We start from the raw sequence: 26680 nt of genomic DNA, 5'->3' as shown, positions 1-26680 counted from the left end.
CTGGCAGCTCTTCAATCCCAACAACGCCACGGGGAACTGTGGCCACTATTGGGACTATACCCAGCGAGAAGAGTCATGATGGGCGCCAGCCCCAGAAGAGGCAGGTGGTCGGGATTCACTGGGGCCAATTGGCCAGGCCCTGGCGAGTGGGGTGGTCGATGGAGAGGGCGGGGAGGGTGTTCCAGCAGGGGTAGTCCATGCTACTGGGGGGTCCCTCCATGGGTCACAGGATATCAAATCAGGAGGATACACCCCAGCCCACAAGGAAGCTGCCAGGTATTACTAGGCAGCCTCCTCAGGTGGTGAAGTGCCCATCTGCCGCTAGTAAAATACAAGTGGCGGCGGGAAGAGGCCCTTAAGTATCAATTAATTGGCTACATAAGGGTCTCATTTGATCTAAGGGTGGCTGGACTGCCTGTCACCTCCCCTGGTACTGGTAAGTTACCAGTGGGGGAGGGCAGTCAATGGGTACAACGCCCCAACAATCCTGCCCAATTCCATGCTCCCCCTGCCTCCCAGCCCGCTCCCGGGGTGGGGGTGGGTGGTGGGGGCATTAAATTCTGGCCTATGTTTTTGATTTCAAAGTCTAAATTATTAATATGAATTGTGAACAAAAATGGTCCTAGCATTGATCCTTGTGGGACTTCACTTCCCACTTTCTGCCACTCTGGATTTAACAATACTCTCTGCTTTCTGTCTTGCAGCCAGCCAGATATCCATTATGCTACTTGTCCCTTGACTCTGCATGCTCTGACTCTATTTATTAGTCTATTATGTGGTGCCTTATTCAAGGACTTTTGGAATTATAGATAAATTACATCTACTACCTTACCTGTAATTACTCTCTCGTAATCTATTCAAATAATTCAATGAGGTTTGTCGAGCAAGATTTTCCCTTTTGAAATCCATGTTTACTATTCAGTACTGTCTTTTAGATTTCGAAATGTTTTTCTATTTTCTCCTTTATTATGGATTCCATTATTTTTCCTATTACTGATGTTAAGCTGACTAGTCTATAGATCCCTTGGCATATTCTATCTTCCTTTTTAAATAGGTATAATGCTAGCTATCTGCCAGTTCTCCAGTGCTACACTTTTTTCGAAGGAATTGTTAAATATGTGTCATAGTGCCTGCTCTATCTCTTCCCTTGATTGTTTTAAAATGCACAGATGTAATCTGTCTGGACATAGCAGTGGATGCCTTTCCCATGTGCTTGTTGATTTCTGCATCGAGAGACAGGTTACTTACTGGTGATAGTCGAGCCTCGGTAGGTGAACTCTTGAACCACTTCCAGAGTGTGGTCGCCAATATTGATGGATGGAGCATTTCTGACGTCCTGTCCCACGATGTTCGTTTTCTTGAGGCTGACGGTTAGGCCAAATTCATTGCAGGCAGCCGCAATCCTGTCGATGAGTCTCTGCAGGCATTCTTCAGTGTGAGATGTTAATGCAGCATCGTCAGCAAACAGGAGTTCCCTGATGAGGACTTTCTGTACTTTGGTCTTCGCTCTAAGATGGGCAAGGTTGAACAACCTGCCATCTGACCTTGTGTGGAGGAAAATTCCTTCTTCTGAAGACTTGAACGCATGTGAGAGCAGCAGGGAGAAGAAAATCCCAAACAGTGTAGGTGCGAGAACAATATCCATCAATATCAGCGACCATGTTCTGGAAGTGATTCAAAAGTTCAGCTACCTGGGTTCAACTGTCACCAGTAACCTGTCTCTCGATGCAGAAATCAACAAGCACGCGGGAAAGGCGTCCACTGCTATGTCCAGACTGGCCAAGAGGGTGTGGGAAAATGGCGCACTTACATGGAACACAAAAGTATGAGTGTTTCAAGCCTGTGTCCTCAGTACCTTGCTCTACAGCAGTGAGGCCTGGACAACGTATGTCAGCCAAGAGCGACGTCTCAACTCATTCCCTCTTCGCTGCCTCCGGAGAATCCTTGGCATCAGGTGGCAGGACAGTATCTCCAACGCAGAAGTCCTCGAGGCGGCCAACATCCCCAGCATATACACCCTACTGAGCCAGCGGCGCTTGAGATGGCTTGGCCATGTGAGCTGTATGGAAGATGGCAGGATCCCCAAGGACACATTGTACAGCGAGCTCGTCACTGGTATCAGACCCACCAGCCGTCTGGAAATGCGAAATGAAGTCCTGTGACGTTGTCCACAAGTCGTGGGAGTCAGTTGCCAGTGATCGCCAGAGCTGGCGGGCAGCCATAAAGGCAGGGCTAAAGCGTGGCGAGTCGAAGAGACTTAGCAGTTGGCTGGAAAAAAGACAGAGGTGCAAGGAGGGAGCCAACTGTGTAACAATCCCGACAACCAATTTTATCTCCAGCGCCTGTGGAAGAGTCTGTCACTCTAGAAATGGCCTTTCTAGCCACTCCAGGCGCTGCTTCACAAACCACTGACCACCTCCAGGTGCTTACCCATTGTCTCCCAAGACAAGGAGGCCAAAGAAGAAGAATCTGCCTGGACCTGGGGATTTATCCTCTTTGAGTTTGATTAGTTTATTCAATATTTCTCCTCTTATTTTAAATGCAGTTATATTATTTTTAACCTTATCTTCAGATGTCATGACGACCTAAGCCATGATCTTGGTAAATAATGAAGTAAAATATCTATTTAATATTTCTGCCATTTTGCCATTGCACCCTGTGATTTTATGCTGACTGTCCCTTCGTGGCTTTATTCCCATCCTGACTTTTACTCTTGTTCCAATTTCTTCTGTTCTTAGGTTAACCTCTTTTCCATTAATCCCCAGGGGCAAGTGTCAAAGAAATCAGCCCTTACAAGGGCACAAGTGTTTACCCATCTGGGTATGTAATTACACTATTGCAGATTTGTGCAATATTACCATCTATGGACACATTGATGCGACATATTGGAAATAGGAGAGTATACATTTAATAGGGTGTAACTAACACTCAATTGCATCAGTGATAATTTCCCCCTATGGTAGATGAAATATATAGACATATTTATATACAGCCTTAATATATCTTTCTATAATTCCTGAAAAGTGCTTCTAATGCAATGAATTACTACAAAGTGCAGCGATTGTTAAGGAGTGGCATAGTGGTTAACACTGCAGCTTCACAGCTCCAGGGACCCAGGTTCGATTCTGGGTACTGTCTGTGCGGAGCTTGCAAGTTCTCCCTGTGACCGTGTGGATTTTTGCCGGGTGCTCCGGTTTCCTCCCACAGCCAAAGACTTGCAGGTGATAGATAAATTGGCCGTTGTAAATTGCCCCTAGTGTAGGTAGGTGGTAGGGAATATGAGATTAGCGTAGGGTTAGTATGAATGGGTGGTTGTTGGTCGGCACAGACTCGGTGGGCCTGTTTCAGTGCTGTATCTCTAAATAAATAAATAAAATATAGCAGCCATTTTGTGTACAGGGAGATCTCACAAAAAGGAATGAAATGAATGACCAATTAGTCTGCATCAGTTGTGAGTTATTTTGGCAGATGCTGGAAATGTGAAATAAAAACAGAAAATGCTGGAAAAATTCAGCAGGTCAAGCAGCAGCTATGAAGAGAGAAACAGTTAATGGGCTGAATTTAATGCATGTGGTGATGGTTCCAATGATGGGCTGGAAAGCCAGGGGCAACCCCGTCTTGGTCATTTCCAGGACCCCCGACCCGATTCTGTGCCCATCAGGCAAGTAACTGCCTGGCATCTGGGCTCCCCTCTCTTTAAGAGACTTGATCTCACCTCCAAGAGCTGCCGGCCAATCGGAGGGCTGGCATGAGTGAACAGCATGCTTACCTGCTTCAGGCAGGAGGTTGCTTTATCATGTAAATTGTTGTCATATGACAGCATAGGATAGCGATTTCAATTTTTAAGTCAGCATGTTTGCCTCAGGCTACAACTATTTGTACCAAGTGGTGAGCAGGCTAACTAGCGATCCTTTAAGAAATGTACAAATTACATGTCCATTTGAAAATTGCTTTAGTTGATCCAAGGGGCAGCCGAGATTTTCCTTCACTATTACACTGCCAGTTTTTCAGTCAGAAAACAGGTGGGTGGCAGTTAAAAACCTCTGCCAGTTCAGTCACCTTGCAGTGTTTCAATGACTCTCAGTATATCTTTACTGGTAACCATATAATCTAATCATTTGGGATTACAGCATTCAAGAATGGTGATAGAATATCACCAAGAGATGGTGAAAGCAATTAACATAATGTAATTGAGTTTGGGTCAAAGCATCACTGAAATAATTAATAAAGTACTAAGTTAATCAGCCACTTTTAATTGGGTAAATATTTGAATAGTTGTTGCTTATCTCCATGTTATCCTGTAATATTATTTTCTTCATATTCTTGAATGCATATTTACCTGACTTCACTTAAATTATTGCTCATTGCAACATCTTTCCACCACCATACACACAAACACACAAAATGTCAGCCAAGTGTGATTCCAACAGAGGGCAAAAACTTCAAGAGACAAATGTAAATTAAATACTTCATTATTTTCCGGGAGAAATGTGAATTGACTTAGTCTAGTGTTGGAAGGCAGATCCAAAGCCACAGACATCTGCTCAGTGTGTTGATAACCAAAGGATCTATTAGTTCAAGTAATTAAATGGATTTAGATAAGTTTTGAAGATTCAAAAGGGATGTAATCTGATAAATTCTGAAATACAATTCAGTAGGGTGATGAATGCTTTGGGCAAGGACACAGTCTGTAATGATGATGATAAGATGGAGAACTCCCAGAAATTCTGTTGAAATTGGAAACAGTAGGCACACATTTTATCTAAACATGAAAAATACAACATTGCGCTTTTAAAATAAACAGCTTAAAAGTCAGGGGACAAAAGTTGATAGCCCCCGAAAACCTACGAAGAGATCGTGATGTGGAAGTAACTTGTGGCCATTGCTTCCGATGCAGATGGCACGCCAACTCATGCTGCCTGATAATTACAATGTACTAACAGCAGCTTAGGGCCCAAAATCATGAGAAGCGAGCATCAGTTAAAGCTAGCCTGCACTACTGAAAGTCAGCATGAACCTCTTAAAAGGGAGGGGCATTGTGGCTGGAGCAAGTGCTGGAAGTCATTTTGCAATAACTTACTCTAACATAATAAAACATCTCAAGGCACTTCATAGGAGCATTATAAAACAATATATGACACCAAGCCAAATAAGAAGATATCAGGTCAGATGACCAAAAGCTTAGTTAAAGAGGTAGGTTTTAAGGTGTGCCTTAAAGGAGGAAAGCGAGGTAAAGAGGTGGAAAGGTTTAGGGAGGGAATTTCAAATCTCACGTCCTAGGCAGCTGGTGGCGGAGCAATACTGAAGAGGCTAGCTTTAGAGGAGCGCAGATATCTCGGAGGGTTGTGGGGCTGGAGGAGATTACAGAGATAGGGAGGGGTGAGGCCAAGGAGAGATTTGAAAACAAGAATAAGAATTTTTAAATCAAGATGTTGCTTGACCGGGAGCTAATGTAAGTCAGCAAGCACAGGGGTGAACAGGACTTGGTGCAAGTTAGGGCAGCAGCTGGCCAATTTGGGGAGTTTGAAGTTGCAGAGATAGTGGTTGAACTAGCAGAAAGCTCTTGGCCTCTGGACTGAAGCAGACCTCCTCTCTGCTTGTCTGTTCCCATTTCTTTCTCATGGAACTCCAAAACTCATTGAAGACAGATGAACCCCAAGAGAGAAACGTCTCCTACAGTGAACAAGGTTTAAAAAGAATACAGGTCCCCAACGAAAAGCAAGACCATACCTTCAATCAAGGACTCTACAGCCAGTAACAAAAAACCCTCCTCAGAGATTGCCTCAATTTTTTCCACTTTAATTTTTCTTCTGCCCTTTTCTGTCCCTATCTGCATGTATGTATTGCGTATGCATACTCGCGTGGGTGTGTCGTGTATCTGTAGGCATCAACCGAATTAGAGTTTAAGTTTAAGTTTTAATAAAATATCACCTTTCTTCTTTAAACCTGGAAAGTGGTGAACAAGGATTCACAAAGGGGGAGCTAAAAACACAGTTTGTTTAAAAATAAAACCCTGTTACAGTAAGACCAGGTGAAGGGAACCCTAGATCTCTTTCTCGTAACAGAAATTTGGGGGCTCGTCCAGGATTGACCCACAGACAAACGAGAGAAATTGGAAGTGGGAAGCCAAATTGTTTCCAAGAAAAAAAAAAGAGTAAGTTTTCAATTCAGGTCTTCTTGTGGTTGTGTGTGCCTGAATAGTAACAAGTCTGCAGCTGAAGCTAGTAGCTCTCCAAGCCAGGGTGAAGTAACTTGGGATAAATTAAAAGCACTGCCTATGGAGGTGCTGAGAAAAATGGCTGAACAGTGTGTGATCACTGTACGTGGCAACGCTAGGAAGTCTGAGCTGCTAAGACTAGTGGCCAACCATTGTTCCCTTGAATCTGAAGAAGCAGAAACAGGGTTTGAAGCAGAATCTGACAGGGTATTGTTAGCAAAGATACAATTGGAACAGAGGAAACCTGAATTTGAGGAAAGAGAGAGGGAAAAAGTGAGAGCCTTCTAGAAGGAATGTGAAGAAAATGAAAGACAGGAGAAAGAAAGAGAAGGCAGGAGAGAGAGAAAGAAGCTTCCAGAAAGAATGCAAAGAAAGAGAGTTGAAGTGGCATGAGTTAACTAGGGGTGACAGAGTAACCCCAGTGAAAGCATAGCCAATATGGAGGAGCCTAATTCCGGGCTGGGTACAAAATTGCTAAAACTCACTCAAATAATTCCAAAATTCAATGAGGAAGATGTGGAAGTATTTTTTTGTGTCTTTTGAGAAACTGGCAAGGCAGGTAAAATGGCCAGCTGAGACCTGGCCTTTTTTTTTTACTGCAAAGCAACCTAACTGAAAAAGCCCATGAGGATTATTCCCTGTTGCCAGATGAGAGTTCATCAAATTATGAACTGACCAAAAATGCTATCCTTGGGCATATGAGTTAGTACCCGAAGCCTATCTGCAAAAGTTTAGAACCCTCAAGAAGCAAGCTAATCAAACTTATCTGGAGTTTGAAGGAAGTAAGCAGCTGACTTTTGACCAGTGGCTGAGGACTCTTAAAGTACAGCTCAGCTATGAGAATGTCAGAGAAGTAATTCTGCTAGAGGAATTTAAAGACTGTCTCCCACTCTCAATAAGGAGCCATGTAGAGGAGCAGCGGGTTCAGACAGCCCGGCAAATGGCCGTTCTGGCCGATGAGTTTGCTTTAATTTATAAGTCAGTTTTCCGGGGAGATGCTTTCCTAGTCAACCCACAAATCTGAAAAGGACAAAGGGTGGGAAGATAATATCTGCCCAGGCAGTCGTGAAAAAGAAAAGAAAGCAGGAGACACAGGGGCTCCTCCTCTAGCCAAAAAGGAAGATGCTGCGAGCAAGAGTGAGACCTGGAGACTTGTGTGCTTCCATTGTAATAAAGTGGGGCATTTAAAAGCTGACTGCTGGAAACTAAAGGGAAAACCGGTAGGGTTAATCAGAGCACACCCGCTCAGTGAAGACGGGACCCTGATGGAAAGCGCAGCAGAACAAACTGTGGCTTTAACTACAGTAAGAGTGCAACCCAGGAAGCCTATTACTGCATGTGCAGAAAAATTTAATAGGATTCCTGAAGGTTATCAGGGTTTTGAGTTTGAAGGGAGAGTAACCCCATACCCCTCAAGTGGGGCCAGCAAGCCCATAGTAATTCTCAGGGACACAGGGAAAAGGCCTGACCTTTCCCCCAGAGAGTGCAGTGAACACCGAAATGGTGGTGAATGGTATTGGAGGGCAGTGTATGCCTATACCTGTACACCGGGTGCACCTGGAGTGCGACCTAGTTTTGGGATCGGTGACCATAGGGATTGTCCCTAGTTTGCCTGTGGATGGGGTTGACCTGCTCCTAGGTAATTATCTGGTGGAGGTGAAATAATAAATGGAATAGTGTAGGTCAGATGGTTTCACAGGTCGGCGCAACATCGAGGGCCGAAGGGCCTGTACTGCGCTGTAATGTTCTAATTCTAAAAAAAAGTGGTCGCACTCCCGGTAGTGAAAGAAAGACTGCAGGAGGTCAGAGAGACAGGCCGGTGGCATTAGCTGGTCCCCTGCAGTCTCCCTGAATGTGTAGTGGGTCAGGCCATGATCAAACTAGCTCCCCCAGAGGAGACTGCATTGGCACTGTAGGCAGATGACCATGAGGTCTGCCTGTCTGAGACTTTCTTTCAAAAGTTAGGAGACCCAGGGAACGAAGTGAATGGATTTTCCCTAGGTGAGACTCAGCGAGCCGACCCAGTATTGCGACAGTTAGCACAGGCTGCCTAGTCTAAAAGTGAAGCAGAGGGAGTCCCTGATTGCAACTATTTAAAGAATAAGGTACTGATGAGGAAATAGAGTTCTCCTCATAGACCTGAAAGCAAGGAGTGGGCATTAGTTGACCAGTTAGTGGTTTTGCAAAGGTACCGGAGAGAAATATTAAGAAGGCCCACGAGACCACAGTGGCTGTACATGCCAGTATATGAAAGACCAAAGCCCACATAAGACAGCAGTTTGACTGGCCAAAACTCCACAAAGATGTGGTGGAGTACTGCAGGAGTTGCCACATGTGCCAAGTTGAGTAGAAACCACAACCTACAGTGATACCTGTTTCCCTAAGTCCTGTACCGGTGTTAGGAGGACCCTCCAGCAGAGGGCTAGAGAACTGTAAGGGATGCCCTCCGAGAACAAAAGGGGCAGGCAGGCACAAGGCTGGGAAAAGTTTAGAAAGAGAAGGGGAAAAAGTGACCAAGAGGGCAGGTTACAGGAAGTCCGGGAGGAATCACGGATGAAAACCCCTACTGTCCAGTCAGCCAACGCCGAAAAATGTGAAAAGTTAGACCCCACAACCTCCTAGGTAAATGCAGACTCTAGAAGCACCCCACCAGAGTTGCTAACAGCATTAACAGGAACGTACAGAGACAAAGAAAGCTATTTTCTCCACTCCTGTCTGCTCCCAACTTTTGGTCACGGAAATCCAAAACCCCCTGAAGACACCTGAAGCCCAAGAGAGAAAAGTCTCCTACAGTGAATAAGGTTTAAGAAGAATACTGGGCCCCAGTGAAAAGCAAGATCTACCTACAATCAAGGACTAAAGCGAGCTCGAAACACAGTAACAAAAAACCCCTCTTCAGAGATTGCCTCAAACTTTTCCACTTAATTTTCTTCTGCTTTTTCTGTCCCTATCTGCATGTGTGTCTTGCATATGCATGCTAGCGTGGGCACGTCGTGTATCCATAGGCATTAACCAATTAGAGTTTAAGTTTAACTTTAATAAAATTTCACCTTCTTTAAACCTAAGAAAGCCTGTTTGTGCTCGTTTCTTTACCTTATAATTGGAAAGTGGTGAACCAGGATTCACCAAGAGGGAGCTAAAAATACAGTCTGTTTAAAAATAACCAGGTGAAGGCTGAAAGGGAACCCTAGACCTCTTTCCCACCTGGTTGTATCAGTGGGAGATCAGCCAGGAGTGCATTGGAATAGTCAAGTCTAGCGATAACAAAGGCATGACTGCAACTAATTCTGATCTGGGAAAACTTCAATAGTGGAGCAACATGGGAGAGTGCAGGCTTCAAGATTTTCCAGCATTGCACTGGAGTTCTTAGTTGAGGAGCGGCAGAGTCAGAGAGATATGCTCTATCTACAGGGAGGGAAGAAGCCCTCCAAACAAACTGTAAGAAATAAGTGGTACCAGATAACTGTGGTGGTCAATGTCAGGAGTCAAGCCCTGAAGATCTGGCTGCAGTGCCTAAAAAGCTCCATGATCTCCCACAAGTGGTCAAGGTCAGCGAATGCATCTTCAAATCACATCAACTACATTAGTAACCTGAGACACTGCTCAATGCACCACAATCCCATCACTCACCTACCGACAATCTCTATTAATCAGGACTCATCCCGAACATTCATAGAGTCACCTCGCCCTCATACACTTTGTACTGCTGTAAATCTCACACCCACATCTCACAGCTTGCACGCACTGCCAGCTATTCAATGATGATTGCCACATCCTCCAACAGATTGCACCACATTCATTGAAACACTTCCCTCTCTCTTGCAGGACCATGTGGCACACAATAAGAAAAAGCAGGTGGTAACTGGTGGCGGAAAGGGATGGCTGCATGCCCTGACCACATGGAAGAGAGCTGTTCATCATCATTGGAGTAACCATGACTGAGGCCGTCGCTGGGGCTGCAACTATTGATCGTACATAATCCTCCTTCTCACAGCCCACTTACCCCTCATTCCACAATCTCTTCTGGTTTAAAAGTTGCAGTTTCCCCCTCACCCCTCGTCACAACCCTACCCTCGTGACTTTCTCCTTTCAGATACCCAACAACTGCCACCTGATCAGGCAGCAGTGGAAGAGCAATAGGTGAAAGAGCAAGAAAATAATGATGATTAAGAAACACCATCACTCGATTTAACTCTCATAGCCTCCATCTCAGATACTGCTGCGCACACTTTATAGTCTAGCTCAGAGATGGCATCTGCCCATAGTAATATGCTGGGCATGAGTGGCCTGCAGCCAGATCAAGGGGGCCAGGGTAACACAGATGCCAGCTGCTTGGAGGGTGAGGTCAAACATGAGTTCTGCCACAGATGACTCAGATGAGCAGTTCGGTGGGGTGGGCTACAGAAGAAGGCCATTGGGTCTGCACACAAAAATGCTTGTTGTAATGGCAGGCCTGTCAGAAAGCGTGCATGCAGTGGCAAGGAGAAGGGAGGAGTCCGACATAGGATATTGCACAGAACTTGGAGCTCATGGAAGCGGTGGCCAACTCCACTAGCACATTTATGGACCCAATCATGATGCAGGCTCCGATAGCCAATGTCTCAGTTTCAATTGCATCAATATCTGGGTATTGCAATGGAAGTTCAGACTGCTGTTATGCAAGCTCAGACTGTTGCCACCATAGATGTGGATACCAGTGCTCAAAGGGGCTTGCAGGGTGTCACAGCAGTCCAACAATCTGTTCTCCAATAGATTACTAAGTTTGCCGATGTGCTGCCCCGGGAGAGTGGTAGCTGTAGCTCCATGTTACATGAACCAGCTGTCCTCTCTCAGGATGGCAGCATTCAACCTCGCACCACTGCCACTCCACCAGTGCCCTTGCAGTTAGTTGCCTGTCAGTCAGCCATCCCAAATTGCTGCTGCCCATGACAAGATGGTGCAGTCCAAAGCCGAACCTTCTGGACCAAGAGCTGCTCGAGATTGTCCTTAAAGGCCATCTGCAGTCACCCCCACTGAAAGTCAGCAGCCTTTCACCAGCCATGCTACAGACACTGAGATAACATTGCACAGGACCACAACGACAGACAAAGGCACATGGAAGACAGGCACGAAAGGAATGCACTAGTGTGATTAGTTGATGTTTGTATGAAAATTTGGTTTGGAATGTTTATTTTGTGTTGACTTTTATTTTGTTCCATGGCCAAATGGACTCTATGATGGTCAGTAACAGAGGGAAGGTAAGGTGTGGGACTCTGGCTGAATGGGGAAATAGGGTTTTGCTTACTGGCGTCACAATTGGATAAGCTATTCACGGACAGCCTGACCAGAACGGTGCTATCTAGGTTGCTTCTTCCCTTTCTCCTCCTCCTCCTCCTCTTCCTCTTCCTCCTCCTCCACCTCTTGCCATAGAGCTGGTGGCAAGGGATGTCCCCTCATAATAATGGCGAGGTTATGCATCACAGAGCAGACCATCATGAGTCTTGGCACCTGTTCTGCCAAGTATTGCAGGGCTTCTACAGAGCAGTCCGGGCAGGTTGGCATTTATTGTATGCATTCTGCCCACATGTGTATGGGTTGCGAACTCCATCTACCATAGTTTTGCACACTCTGTCTATATTGCTTTTAACTTCCTGCTCTCATTCACACGACTTAATGTACCTTCCAACTTAGTGCCAGTTGCAAACTTGAACATAAAATTCTCTATTCCTTTAACCAAGTCATTTGCGGCACAATGGCGCAGTGGTTAGCACCGCAGCCTCACAGCTCCAGCGACCCAGGTTCAATTCTGGGTACTGCCTGCGTGGAGTTTGCAAGTTCTCCCTGTGTCTGCGTGGGTTTTCGTCGGGTACTCTGGTTTCCTCCCACCACCAAAAGACTTGCAGGTTGATAGGTAAATTGGCCATTATAAATTGCCCCTAGTATAGGTAGGTGGTAGGAGAATATAGGGACAGGTGGGGATGTTTGGTAGGAATATGGGATTAGTGTAGGATTAGTATAAATGGGTGGTTGATGGTTGGCACAGACTCGGTGGGCCGAAGGGCCTGTTTCAGTGCTGTATCTCTAAAAAAATAAATAAGTCATTAAAATATATAGTGAAAAGCTAAGACAGATCTCTAGGGAACAAAACATTTCACATTCTGCAATCAGAACAAATTCTTTAGCACTTTTCCTTGTCTCATAACTCCCAATCAATTAGCAGCCTATGTCACAAGATTACCTCCAATTCTACAAAAGTAAAATACTGAAGGCGCAGGAAATCTGAAACAAAAATAGAAAATGCTAGAAATACTCAGCAGGTCAGGCAGCATCTGTGGAGAGAGAAACAGAGTTAATGTTTCAGGTCTATGTGACCTTTCATCAGAAATGGCACAAGTTAGAAATGTAATTAGTTTTGAACAAGTGAAAGGGGGGAGGGGGGAAGATGAATAAAAGGGAAGGTCTGTGATAGGGTGGAGGGCAGGAAAGATTAAATGACAAAAGGTTTCATGGTACAGAGCCAAAGTGGGTAGTGATGGGACAAGTGAAGAAACAAATGATGTGTCTGCATTACGGAACCAGAGAATGGTTACAGCACAGAAGAAGGCCATTTGGCCTGTCGTGTCTGTGCTGACTTTCTGAAGGAGCAATTTACCTAGTGGCATTCCACGTCCTCTCCTCGTAGCCCTTCACATTCTTCCTTTTCAGATAATAATCCAATTCTTTCTTGAATATCTCCATTGAACCTGCCTCCATCACACTCTCTGGCAGTGCATTCCAGATCCTAACCACTCTCTGCATGAAAAAGTTTTTCCTCATGTCATCATTGCTTCTTTTTCCAATTAACCTAAATCCGTGCCCTCTTGTTCTCGATCCTTCCAACAATAGGAACAGTTTTTCCCCCTTTAGATCATAACCTCGGTCCCCTTTTCTTTCCTTTTCTTTTTTTTTGCTGGTTCATTTTTCCCCCCACCCCTTATTTCTTTCTCAATCCCTTTGTGTTCAGACTCTACTATCCTGTCATCCAAACACACCTTTTGTTTCTTCACTTGTCCCATTAGTGCCCACTTTGGCTTTGTACCATTTCTAACTTTTGCCAGTTCTGATGAAAGGTCACAGACCTGAAACGTTAACTTTGTTTCTCTCTCCACAGATGCTGCCTAGCCTGCTGAATATTTCAAACATTTTCTAGTTATGTACCTCCAATTCTTATTACTATTGTTATTTTTTTAACTATCTGTGGCCTAGCACCTTGTCAAGTGCCATAAAATTCAACTAGATTGGTTAGACATGGCCTACCCTTTACCAATCCATGTTGTTTCTCTTTGATTAACCAAATATCTCCAAGTACTCAGTCACTATGGGGTGGAATTTTTGAATACCTCACTCTCAGCACTTGAGGGGGTTTGGAGCCAGGGTGGGGTGTTGAAAGATTTTTTAAAAACTGAAAGCTGACCTGAAGCATCCTCCAACCTGCTCACTTCTAGTTTTAACAGAGGGAGACAGGTGAGTAATGTGCTTTCTAGAGGTAGGTCCCAAGTTTAAATATTTTAATGAGGCCAAATGCTTCAGAATTTAGCTCCATTTCAAAGTTAATGCCGGCTGACAGGGTTTCCCAGGCCTTGAGAAGCCCAGTCACTGAAGAGAGAAGAAAACAGCTGGATGGAGCAAGTTTTTTTTTATTCATTTGGGGCTGAGTGTCGCTGGCAAAGACAACATTTATTGCCCATTCTTAATTGCCTTTGAGAAGGTGGTGGTGAGCCACCTTCTTGAAGTGCAGCAGTCCAGGTGGTGTAAGTACACTCAGAGTGCGGTTAGGGAGGGAGTTCTAGTATTTTGACCCAATGAAGGTTAAAGAATTGGTGATATAATTCCAAGTCAGCTTGGAGGGGAACTTGCAGGTGGTGGTGTTCCCATGCATCTGCTGCCCTTGTCCTCCTTGGTGGTAGAGGTTGCGGGCTTGGAAGGTCATTTTGAAGAAGGTTTGGTGAGTTGCTGCAGTGCATCTTGTGGATGATACCCACTGCTGCTAGCACAGCTTGTGATCTGGATGAGCAGGATTGGTTCCCTCGGGCCACCAAGATTAACTGTATCACAATTGGACTCCTGAGATCGGATCACTGCCATGTCTGCAGCCCTTCCAGTATCCACTTATGTCCTGTTTTGCCCATGCCAGAGATCAAGTCACTCAGCGCAGGGCCATGGGATGTTAAATTAAGGAAACAGCAACAGTGCAGCAGGAAGGTGGACCTTTATTGGAATTGAAGGATGAGGTGGCAAGGGTCATCTGAAATGTATTTGTATAAATGCGTGTCGAGCCTCCCTGGCACTTATTGTGCATTTTCTGTAATCCCTGGGGTCCTTCATGATGCATTGGCTGGTCATCGTCTTTCTGCACATCCTCATCAGCTGAGGAGGCACGATGCTCCACTATATCCTCCCTATCCAATGCCTCCCCCCTCTGCAGCACTCGGCTGTGTAGAGCATAGTAGAGCAGCACGATATGCGATACCCTCGCTGGGGCATACTGAAGGGCACCGCTGGATTGATTCAGGCACCTGAATCATATCTTCAAGAGACCTATGGCCTGCTCAATGGTGGCTTGGGTTGCCCCATGGCAGGTGTTGTACTTCTCATAGTATCATGGAATGGTTACAGCTCAGGAGGAGGTGATTCAGCCCGTTGTGTGCCTATTGACTCTCTCCAAGAGCAACTCACTTAGTCTCACTCCTCTGCCTTTTCATCATAGCTCTGCACATTTTTTCTCTTCAAATAATTATCCTGTTTTCTTTTGAAGGCCTCAACTGAACAGCCTCCACTACACTTTCAGGCAGTGCATTCCAGATACTAACACTCGCTGCGTAAAAAAGTATTTTCCTCATGTTGCCATTGCTTCTTTTGTCAAATCACCTCAAATTGGTGTCCTCTGCTTCTGGATCCTTCCACCAATAAGAACAGCTTTTCCCTATCTACTCTGTCCAAACCCCTTATGATTTTAAACACCTGCATCAAATCTCCTCTCAATCTTCTCTTCTCCAAGGAGAACAGCCCCAGCTTCTCCAATCAATCCACGTAACTGAAGTTCCAGTTTAGTACGTTTTGTGTACTTCGGGAACAAAAGCAGAGGATGTAACTGAGGAGGGCACTTGCCACTCAGCAGCTGATGCCCAAACGACATCAGCAGACAGCACATTAGGGCAAGGCTGCTCATAATGATGCCCTCCAGGGAAGGAATCATCTAAAACATGTGATGTCTTGTCAGTGCATCCTCAGGACCAGGACAAATCACCTCCAGATGTCAGAGAGGCAATGCCAGAAACATCTGAGGATGTCACATGAAATGGTCACTGAGATTTGTGGGATCATTCAGCAGGATCTGCAACCACTTGGTTTTGGTGGGAACCTCATGCTAGTTGCCCTCAAGGTCATGTGGCACTTAGATTTATTGCAAACGGCGCTTTCCAGGGCTCAACGGATGACATATATAGCATTTCACATGCTGCATGAAACAGGTGACAAATACCCTATTCTGTCATGCCAATGATGTCATCTGTTTCCCAGCCAGGCAGCAAGGTCAGTGGCCTTTGGTGCCGTTACTCATTTCCCTAGAGTACAAGGGGTGATTGACTGCACTGGTGGCCATTAGAGCCCCCTGCGACCAGCCAGCTGCATGTGTGAACTGCCAAGACTTTCACTCTTTGAATGTGCAACTGGTTTGCGAGCACAGGCAACAAATCATACAGGCCTGTACTCATTTCCCAATGTGCTATCAGCACAGAATCACAAAATTGTTACAGCACAGAAAGAGGCCATTTGGCCCATCATGTTTGCACTGGCTCTCCAAGTGAGCGATTCACTTAGTGCCATTCCCCCACCTTCTCCCATAACCTGTACATTCTCCCTTTTCATATAACTATCTAATTCCCTTTTGAATGCCTCAATCGAACCTACCTCCACCACACTCTCAGGCAGGGCATTCCAGATCCTGACCACTCGCTGCATGGAAAAGTTTTTCCTCTTATCGCCATTGCTTCTTTTGTCAATTACTTTAAATCTGTGCCCTCTCATTCTTGATCCTTTCATGAGTATGAACAGTTTCTCCCTATCCACTCTGTCCAGACCTCTCGTGATTTTGAATACCTCTATCAAGTCACCTCTCAGCCTTCTCTTCTCCAATGAAAACAGTCCTAACTTGTTCAATCTATCTTCGCAAATAAAGTTCCTCATCCTTGGAGACATTCTTGTGAATTTTTTCTGCACTCTCTCCAATGCCTTCACATCTATCCTTAAATGTGGCACCCAGAATTGGGCACAATACTCTAGCTGAGGCCGAACTTGTGTTTTCTACAAGTTCAACATAACCTCCTGCCCTTGTATTTTATGCCCCAATTATTAAGCCCAGGATACTGTATGTTTTATTACCTGCTTCTTCAACCTGTGCTGCCACCTTTAATGACTTATATACATATACACCCAGGTCCCTCCGTTCCTGCACCTCCTTTAGAGTTGTACCCTTTATTTTATATTGTCGCTCCATGTTCATCCTACCAAAATGAACCAGGTCTAATTTCTCCGCATTGAGCTTCATCTGCCATTTGTCTGCCCATTCCACCAGCTTGTCTAAGTCCTTTTGAAGTTCTATACCATTTTCCTCACAGTCCACCATGCTTCCAAGTTTTGCAATATTTGCAAATTTTAAAATTGTGCCCTGTGCACCAAGGTCTAAGTCATTAATATATATCAGGAAGAGCAAGGGTCCCAACACTGATCCCTGGGGAACTCCACTACAAACCTTCCTCCAGCCCGAAAGACATCCATTAGCTACTACTCTCTGTTTCCTGTCACTCAGTCAATTTTGTATCCATCTTGCTGCTGTCCCTTTTATTCCATGAGCTATAACTTTGCTCACAAGTCTGTTGTGCGGCATTGTATCAAATGCCTTTTAGAAGTCCACGTACATCACATCAACAGCATTGCCCTCATCAACTGCATTGCCCTCATCTGTTAACTCCTCAAAAAATTCCAGCAAGTTAGTTAAACATGATTTTTCCTTAACAAATCTATGCTGGCTTTCCTTAATTAACCTGCATTTGTTCAGGTGACTCTTAATTTTGTCCTGAATTATTGTTTCTAGAAGTTTCCCCACCACCAAAGTTAAACTGACTGGCCTGTTGTTGCTGGGCTTATCTTTGAATCCTTCTTTGAGCAAGGGTGTAACATTTGCAATTCTCTAGTCCTCTGGCTCCACCCCGAATCTAAGGAAGACTGGAAAATTATGGCCAATGGCTCAGCAATTTCCACTCTCACTTCCCTCAGTATCCTTGGATGCATCTCATCCGGTCCTGGTGCTTTATCATCTTTAAGTACAGATAGCCTTTCTAATACTCCCTCCTTATCAATTTTAAATCCTTCTTGGATATTAATTACCTCTTCTTTCATCATGGCCTGGGTAGCATCTTCTTCTTTGGTAAAGACAGATGCAAAGTATTAATTTAATACCTAACTATTTCCCTGCCTCCATGCGTAAATTCCCCATTTTGTCCCTAATTGGCCCTACTCCACCTTTTACCACTGTTTTACTATTTATATGCCGATAGAAGACTTTGGGATTCCCTTTTATTTAGTATTTTCCTCCTTGAAGACAGGCACAAAATATTTGCTTAATTTCCCTGCCATTTCCTTATTCCCCATTAGAAATTCTCCTGACTCTATAATGGATTCACATTTGGTTTTGCTAATATTTTCCTTTATACATACCTATAGAAGCTTTTACAATCTGTTTTTATGTTTCTCGTAGTTTACACTCATATTCTATTTTCATTTCTTAATCTTTTTCTTGGTCCTCCTTTGCAGAATTCTAAAATGCTCCCAATCCTCAGGCTTACCATATTTTTGCCAACTTTATAGACCTCTTCCTTTGATCTAATACAATCCTTGTAGCCACATCTCTGTCATGGCTCAGGTCTTATATATGAATTTCTATTTGAGCTGACAATTCATTTGTTTTATTGCGAATGCTGCAGGCAATCAGATGCAGAGCCCTTAATTCAGGTTTTTACTGTTTTTGTAAAAAATGGTGTGGCAGGGGGATGAAAAATGAATGAGGGTGGGTAATAAATCAAAAGGATTAAAGGGAAAGAAAATAGAAATCTCTTTATCATGGGGAAAATCAGCCAAGCAGGTGATCCTCCATGATTGCAAAGCAGAATGATTTAAAGCCCTGCCATTAATGGTGCTTTACATAATGGTGGCGGGTTCCATCAATAAAAAGCTATCCTTGCCAATGATCAAATGTGCCCACCGTAGGAACTTCATCATGTGGGAAGCTGTAAAAAGGGCGGGAGCGGAAATGCTGCCAACTTCCAGTTCCGCCGTCAGAAATGCCGCAAGATGCATAAAATACCACCCTTCTATTACGTTATACTTCTTTGTGTCATCATGCATTTCCACTGCACTTATGTCATTCCACAAGGTTCTTAGGCTTTTGTGAATGACAGGTTTACAACTTTGAGGAAACGAACTAAAACTGAATATTTTATCAAAAGGTAAAATTGAATAGGAGGGAATTTTGACTCCATTCATTTAGTTCACGTACAGTTGAAGTGTAGGAGCCTTGCTGTTGTCCCTAAAGACCCATGTACCTAAATGATTAATCAGGTGCAGTAGTAGAGAAGCACAAGCACTGGTTAAATATGAATGGATTACAGAGCTTTCAATCAGCCTGTTTCTTTTTTCAATTCCTCCTTTTTGCTCCCTTCCAGAAGGCAATAACTTTCTGGGTTATGGTTTCACGCACGCTGGTTGTGCGAGTGTAAATGGTTAACCTCAGTATGCTATTCAACTATGGAAGGAGCATCGCACCTATTCTCAGTCATGTCCCAACTTGAAATGCATAACTTTCAGCAGTAGTCACTGCACAGAAATCAGGAGTTTGATTGCTCCCCTCTATCTTTCCATGTCCACTGACACTAACTGGAGTACTCCAACTTCCGATATTACTTCAGAACAGATAACACCGAATGAGATTTGAATTTGGGATCTATGTGGCTTAGTAATCTGCCATATGGTGCATTTGCCCACTAAACCAATTGTTGATACTGACACAAATGTAAATCCAGCATGGTGTGTTGCCTTCCTGGTGCCAGGGTTAAGGATGTCACGGAGCAGCTGCAGAGCATCCTGAGTGGGGAGGGTGAACAGCCAGCAGTCATGATCCACATTGGTACCAACAACCTAGGTAGAATGAGGAATGTGGTCCTGCAGAAACAGTTTACTCAACTAGGTAAAAATTAGCAAACAGGATTACTCCCAGTGCCATGCACAAGTGAGTACAGGAATAGAAGTGTAAGACAGACGAATGCGTGGCTGGAATGATAGTGCAGGAGGGAGGGCTTTAGATTCTTGGGGCATTGGGACCAGCTTTGGGGGGAGATGGGACCTGTACAAGCCTGACAGGTTGCACCTGAACAGAGCCGGGACTGGGTTCCCTGCGGGACGTTTTGCTAGTGCTGTTGGGAAGGGTTTAAACCGAGTTTGGCAGGGGGATGGGGACCTGAGGATAGACTCAGTTGGGACAAAATCAGAATGAAAATGGAAAGCAGAAAATTAATGGATGAGTCTGGAAGGCAGAGGAAACAAAGGTTAGAAAATAAAAAAAAGAGTTTGGCAGTGCTCAAGTGTATCGACTTCAATGAAAAGAGTATAGCAAATAAAGCAGATGAACTGAGGGCACAGATAGACACATGGCAGCATGATTTCATAACTATTACAGAATCATGGCTTAAAGAGGGATAGGAATGGCAGCTCAACGTTCCTGGTTAGAGGGTTTTCAGATGCAATAGAGAGGGGGGTAAAAAAGGAGGGGGAATGGCAATTTTGGTAAAAGAAACCATTACAGCTGTGAGGAGGGATGATATGTGGGAAGGTTCATCAAATGAGGCCAAACGAATCGAGCTAAGGAAGAAATAAAGGGGCAATCACACTGTTAGGAGTACACAATAGACCCTCAGTCAGAGGGAGATAGAACAGCAGATATATAGGGAAATCTCTGAGGAGTGTAAAAACAATAGGGCAGTAATAGTAGGGGATTTTAACTACCCCAATATTAACTGGGATAGTTTTAGTGTGAAAGGAATTGAGGGAGCAGAATTCTTGAGGTGCTTTCAGGAGAACCTTTTGGCCGGTATGTAGCAAGTCCAACAAGAGAGGGTGCAGTTTTAGACTTAGTTTTAGGAAATTAAGCTGGGTAAGTGGAAGGAGTAGCAGTGGGAGAGTATTTTGGTGATAGTGATCGTAATTCAGTCAGTTTTAACGTAATTATGGAAAAGGGCAAGGATAGAACAGGAGTTAGAGTTCTCAATAGAGGCAAGGCCAATTTTACTGAGCTGAGGAGTGATTCAGCGAAAGTGGACTGGAAACAGCTACTTGAAGGTAAATCAGTGGCAGAGAGGGGGGAAGCATTTAAAGGGGATATTCAAGCAGTTCAAGCGGTTCAGAGTAAACATATTCCCACAAAGAAAAAGGGTGGGGTGGCCAAATCTAGAGCCACATGAATGTCAATGAGCTTACAGGGTAAGATAAGGCAGAAAAGGAATGCTTATGTCCAACATGGAGAACTCAATACTACAGAAAGCCGAAAGGAGTATAGAAAGTGGAGGGGTAAAATCAAAAAGGAAAGCTAAGAGAGGGAATGAAAGAATATTGGCAAGCAAAATCAATGTGAACCCAAAGATGATTTATCAATACATTAAGAGCAAGATGATAACTAAGGAAAGGCTAGAGCCCATAAAAGATCAAAAAGGTAACCCATGTGTAGAGACAGAGGATATTGGTATGGTTCTTAATGAATACTTTGCGTCTGTCTTCACAAAGAGGGAGATGATGCAGGTATTGTAGTTAAGGAAGAGACGTGTGAAGTATTGAATGTGATAAACATAGGAAGAGAGGAAGTATTAATGGGATTAGCATCCTTGAAAGTTGATAAGTCACCAGGGCCAGATGAAATATATCCCAGGCTGTTAAAAGAAGCCAGAGAGGAAATAGCGGAAGGTTTGTCCATCATGTTCCAGTCCTCACTGGATACAGGTGTGGTGCCAGAGGATTGGAGAACTGCGAACATTGTACTAATATAAAAGCAAAATACTGCGGATGCTGGAAATCTGAAATAAAAACAAGAAATGCTGCAACCACTCAGCAGGTCTGGCAGTATCTGTGGAAAGAGAAGCAGAGTTAACGTTTCGGGACCCAAAACGTTAACTCTGCTTCTCTTTCCACAGATGCTGCCAGACCTGCTGAGTGGTTGTAGCATTTCTTGTTTTTATTTGCGAACATTGTACCTCTGTTTAAAAAGGGAGAGAAGGGTAGACCAAATAATTACAGGCCAATCAGTCTAAGCTCAGTAGTGGGCAAATTATTGGAATCTTTTCTGAGAGACAGGATAAACTGTCACTTAGAAGGGCACAGATCAATCAAGGATAGTCAGCAAGGATTTGTTAAGGGAAGATCTAGTTGGACTAACTTGATCAAATTTTTTGAAGAAGTAACAAGGAAGATAGATGAGAGTAGTGCAGTTGATGTGGTCTACATAGATTTTAGCAAGGCTTTTGACAAGGTCCCACATGGCAGACTGGTTGAAAAAATAAAATCCCATGGGATCCAGGGAAATGCAGCAATGCGGATACAAAATTGACGGAGTGGCAGGAAAAAAATGGTAATTTTTGACGGGTGTTTATGTGACTGGAGGGCTGTTTCCATGGTGTTCCGCAGGACTCAGAAATGGGCCCCCTGCTTTTTGTGGTATATATTAATGGTTTGGACGTAAATGTAGAGTGAATGATTAAGAAGTTTGCAGATGATACAAAGATTGGCCGTGTGGTAGATAGCGAGAAGGAAAGCTGTAGGCTGTAGGAAGATATTGATGATCTGGTCAGATGGGTAGAAAAGTGGCAAATGGAATTCAACCTGGATAATTGTGAGTTGATACATTTGGGGAGGTCAAACAAGGCAAAGGAATATACAATTAATGGGAAAATACTGAAGTGTAGAGGAAGTTAGGGACCTTGGAGTGAATGTCCATGGATCCCTGAAGTTGGAAGGGCAGGTCGATAAGGTGGTTAAGAAGGCATTTGGAATCCTTTTCTTTATTAGCCGAGGTATTGAATATAAGGGCAGGGTGGTTATGCTGGAACTGTATAACTCATTGGTTTGGCCACAACTTGAGTACTGTGTGCAGTTCTGGTTGTGTGAAAAATGTGGCAGGGATATCCTTCGGATGGTACCTGGACAGAACACTCTCACTGACATCAGTAGTAAGCAGCAATCACAATAGTTTATGACACTTTGCTTCATGGTTTTTGGCAAGACTACTGAAAATATTTTTAAATATGTTTAAAAAAGCATTAGAATCATGGGTGCTGCAGTGTTCCAGTGAACATCAATGCAAGCTCGAGAAGCAGCACCTAATCTTTCGATTAGGCACTCCACAGCCTTGCAGACTGAACACTGAGTTCAATAACTTCAGTGCATAGCTGGCCTTTTTATATTTTTTATTTTATTTTATGTTTTAACCATGTGACTGTTTTTCATGTAGACAGAGCTGCTCATTATTCTGCTATTAACACTCTCTCTGGACTAATGCTTTGTCTTTCACCACAAGCATTAACACTCTCTTTGTTTTTGCCCCAGGACAGCTTTGTTATTTAATCTCTCCTGCCCTCTGCCCTATCACACATCTTCCCTTTTGTTCTCTCCCCCACCCACCCTTGCCCCCCACGCCCCCTTCACTTGCTTAAACCCAGTTCTTTTCTAAACTTTGCCAGTTCTGATGAAAGGTCACAGACCTGAAACATTAACTCTGCTTCTCTCTCCCCAGATGCTGCCTGACCTGCTGAGTATTTCCAGCACTTTCTGTTTTTATATTGGAATCATGGGGCTTGTTTTTATGTGCAGACATGCTAGGAGCAAACTGGGCATGGGGTGCTGCCTCGTAGCACGTGGGAAACCCAGAAATGTGTGCAGCTTATATGTCAGTGGCTGTCTAACACAACCACTTCATTAACATCTGATTTCTGGTTTTCCCGTCAACTGGCATTAGCATGCGTGACGACGACCTGCATGACATGATCTCAACTTCAGTATTTAAAAGGATACTCCAAACATGCAAGTTGAAGCAGTTGGAGTTGGGAAGAAGAAAGAAGGAAGTCTTGCAATGGAAGATAGACAGTCAAAGACTGCGCCCTATTTCACGGATGCCTTGTTGGAAGTACTGCTGGGGGCTGGAGTAACATACTATTTCCCAGCAACAGGAGGAAGAAGCCTTCTGGGGAAACGAAGAAGGCGTGATTAGAGGTGAACAAGAGGTCAACAGTTGGTGTGTACTGCCATGCACCTGGATCCAATGCAGGAAGCGATTCAATGACTTAAGCAGGGCAGGAAAGGTGAGAACCGTGGCACAAACACCTACATCCTGATGTGCTTTACAACCCAACCTCCTTACTCTGCCTTCTCAAGCCTACTCAATTATAGAACCAATACTCTTTAAAAAGTTACCACTGGATCTATGGGGATGATAGCATAGTAGTTATGCTACTGGACTAATAATCCAGAGGTTTTGACTAATTATCCGGAGATATGACCTAGCAAACCGTTCAGTTGCATGCAAGAAAGTGGCTCACTGCCACCTTCTCAAGGACAATTAGGGATAGGTAATAAATGCTGGTCACATTCCATGAATGAATATTAAAAAAATTCTTCTTGCCTAGAGATAGTTGCATTTAATTATTACCTATCTAATCTTTCAATGTTAAAAGGTCTTTTCCTAAAACTCATGGGGAATTGATAAGATAACTGTTCACTGCTCTTTTCATTTTTTAAAATTCGTTCATGGGATGTGGGTGTTGCTGACTAGGCCAGCATTTATTTCCCATACCTAACTGCCCTTGAGAAGGTGGTAGTGAGCCACCTGGGTGCTGTAGGTACACCCACAGTGCTGTTAGGAGGGGAGTTCCAGGGTTTTGACCCAGCGACACTGAAGGAACGGCGATATAGTTCCAAGTCAGGATGGTGTGTAACTTGGAGGGTTACATTTAACAAACTGATGTTAATATTTTTTTCAATCTTACTTATCTTTCAAAATGTTAGTTCAGGATAAATGGTACACTGGGGGCTATATGGTCAGTTAATAATTGAACATTTAAAAAGGTATTTCTTGTAGTGCTATTGAACAATGGACAAGTACATTGCATAAAGATTGAACTGCATTACAAAAAAGATAGCCCACAGATTTAAATTGTTTCATCTACCTAATTAGTCTATACAGTGAGTTACTGCATGACTGATATGCTTTCACACTGGATAGGGCCGTGATGAACCTTAAAACTGGTATCAACTGCAGAAGCCTGATGTTCATTCAAACTGATGGATCCTGAGCGTATCTCCCCACACCCACTTCTCTAGCCCATGAAAAATATTGAGGATTATGACAAGTATATAAAAGGTAGCCTCCAACAGGGGTTTACAACAACAACTTGCATTTATAAAGAGCCTTTAAGGTAGTAAAACGCCCTGAGGTGCTTCAAAGGAGCGTTAGCAAACAAAATTTGACATTGAGCCACATAAGGCGATGTTAAGGGAGATGAAGTTTTAGGAGCATCTTAAAGGAGGAGAGATATTATAGAGGTGGAAGGATTTAGAGAAGGAATTCCAGAGCTTAAGGCCCAAAGCAGCTGAAAGCATGGCCACCAATGGTGAAACGATTAAAAACGGGGATGCTCAAGAGGCCGGAATTAGAGGAGTGCAGATAACTCAGAGGTTTGTACAGCTGGAGAAGGTTACTGAGATAGAGAGGTGTGAAGTCATAAAGAGATTTGAAAACAAGAGTGACAATTTCAAAATTGAACATTGTGGACTGGGAGCCAATGGAGGTTAGTGAGCAGAGGGGTGATGGGCAGACAGAACTTGGTGCAATTTAGGGAATGGGTAGCAGAGTTTTGGATGATCTGCTTGTGGGCCAGGAGGATGCAGCACAAGCTTTGTAGTGCATCAGAAGATCTAATGCACTGCGAGTGGGAAGTCTGAGGTCCATTCTCCATTTTCAATCACTGCTCATGGAGCTATGAGGCTCTGCACTGCCAGCAGAGTCTCAGAAAATTGGGGCTTCAATGTGAGTTTGAACAATACCTTGTTGACCATTTTATTTCAGTGTGTTTATAATAGGATTGTTAATTGCTGAAAAAGGGAATTCCTGGTATACCAAATATAGAAAAATGGTATACATGGCTTCACAATGGCATCACACCCTGCCTCCTGTAAGGACTCCATTCCATTTTCCCAGTTTCTCCCTCTCTGACGCATCTGCTCTGATGATGCAACCTTCCATGACAGCGCTTGTGATATGTCTTCCTTTTTCCTCAACCGAGGATTATCCCCCACTATGGTTGACAGGACCCTCGACTGTGTCCCAGCCCATTTCCCTCACCTCGACCCTCACCCCTTCCCCTCCTCCCAGAACTGCGACAGGGTTCCCCTTGTCCTCACTTTCCACCCCACCAGTCTCCACATCCAAAGGATCATCCTCCACCATTTCCGCCACATCCAGCATGATGCCACTACCAAATGCATCTTCCCCTCCCCTGTCAGCATTCCAAAGGGATCATTCTCTCCACGACACCCTGGTCCATTCCTCCAATACCCCTAACACCTCATTCCCTTTCCACACCACCTTCCCATGCAATTGCAGGAGGTGTAACACCTGTCCTTTTACCTCCTCTCTCTTCACTAGCCAATCTCCAAGCACTCCTTTCAGGTGAAGCAGCAATTTACTTGTACTTCTTTCAATTTAGTATACTGTATTCGCTGCTCACAATGTGGTCTCCTCTACATTGGAGAGACCGAACGCAGATTGCTTTGCGGAACACCTCCACACAATCCGAAAGCATGACCCCGAGCTTCCGGTTGCTTGCCATTTTAACACACACCCCTGCTCTCGTGCCCACTTATCTGTCCTGAGCTTGCTGCAGTGTTCCAGTGAACATCAACGCAAGCTCGAAGAATCGCATCTCATTTACCGATTAGGCACTCTACAGCCTGCTGGACTGAACATTGAGTTCAATCATTTCAGAGCATGACGGGTCCCTCTATTTATTTTTAGTTTATTTATTCATTATTTTTTATTTGTTTATTTTTTTCAGTTTGTTTTATCATTCATTTTTTTTGCCCGTGCCTACCCACTGTTTTTTTCATTTTTGTGCTTTGGGCCAGGGCTGTTCATTTCTCTGTCAATTAACACCCCTCTGTACTAACGCTTTGTCTTTCAGCACACCATTAACATACCGCTTGCCTTTGCTCCATGACCTTCTGGTCAGTTATTCTCTGTGACCCTGTCCTATCAACACCTTGCCTTTTGTTATCTCTTGCCTCAGCTCCACTTTATTTGCTTAAACCCTATTACATTTCTAACATTTGCCAGTTCTGAAGAAGGGTCACTGACCT

This window comes from Heterodontus francisci, chromosome 3, assembly GCF_036365525.1.
Source record: "Heterodontus francisci isolate sHetFra1 chromosome 3, sHetFra1.hap1, whole genome shotgun sequence".
In the NCBI taxonomy this organism is placed as follows: domain Eukaryota; kingdom Metazoa; phylum Chordata; class Chondrichthyes; order Heterodontiformes; family Heterodontidae; genus Heterodontus; species Heterodontus francisci.
The sequence above is the reverse complement of the archived record's forward strand: the minus strand, read 5'-3'. Positions refer to the sequence as shown.